Here is a 1,188-nt window from a genome sequence, read left to right on the forward strand (position 1 = left end):
TAAGAGGCAAAGAATCTATACTCAGAAAACTATAAAGTACTCATGAAAGAAATTGAGGAAGACACAAAGAAATGGAAAAATGTTCCATGCTCATGGATTGGAAGAACAAATATTGTGAAAATGTCTATGCTACCTAAAGCAATCTACACATTTAATGCAATCCCAATCAAAATCCCACCCATTTTTTTCAAAGAAATGGAACAAATAATCCTAAACTTTATATGGAACCAGAAAAGACCTCGAACAGCCAGAGGAATGTTGAAATAGAAAGCCAAAGTTGTTGACATCACAATCCCAGACTTCAAGGTCTATTACAAAGCTGTCATCATCAAGACAGTATGGCACTGGCACAAAAACAGACACATAGATCAATGGAACGGAACAGAGAGCCCAGAAATAGATCCTCAACTCTATGGTCAACTAATCTTCAACAAAGCAGGAAAGAATGTCCAATGGAAAAAAGACAGCCTCTTCAACAAATGGTGTTGGGAAAATTAGACTGCTACATGCAGAAGAATGAAAATGGGCCATTCCCTCACACCACACACGAAAGTAGACTCAAAATGGATGAAGGACCTCAATGTGAGAAACGAATCCATCAAAATCCTTGAGGAGAACAGGCAGCAATCTCTTCAACCTCAGCCACAGCAACTTGTTCCAAAGGCAAGGGAAGCAAGGGCAAAAATGAACTATTGGGACTTTATCAAGATCAAAAGCTTTTGCACAGCAAAGGAAACAGTTAACAAAACCAAAAGACAACTGACAGAAGGGAAGAAGATATTTGCAAATGACATATCAGATAAAGGACTAGTATCCAAAATCTATAAAGAACTTACCAAACGTAACACCCAAAGAACATATAATCTAATCAAGAAATGGGCAGAGGACATAAACAGAAATTTCTGTAAAGAAGACATCCAGATGGCCAACAGACACATGAAAAAGTGCTCCACGTCATTCAGCATCAGGGAAATACAAATCAAAACCACAATGAGATACCACCTCACACCAGTCAGAATGGCTAAAATTAACAAGTTAGGAAATAAGAGATGCTGGTGAGGATATGGAGAAAGGGGAGCCCTCCTACACTGTTGGTGGGAATGCAAGTTGGTGCAGCCACTCTGGAAAACTCCAAAAGTTGAAAATAGAGCTACCCTACGACCCAGTAATTGCACTACTGGGTATTTA

Source organism: Mustela nigripes, chromosome 9, assembly GCF_022355385.1.
Source record: "Mustela nigripes isolate SB6536 chromosome 9, MUSNIG.SB6536, whole genome shotgun sequence".
Lineage (NCBI taxonomy): Eukaryota > Metazoa > Chordata > Mammalia > Carnivora > Mustelidae > Mustela > Mustela nigripes.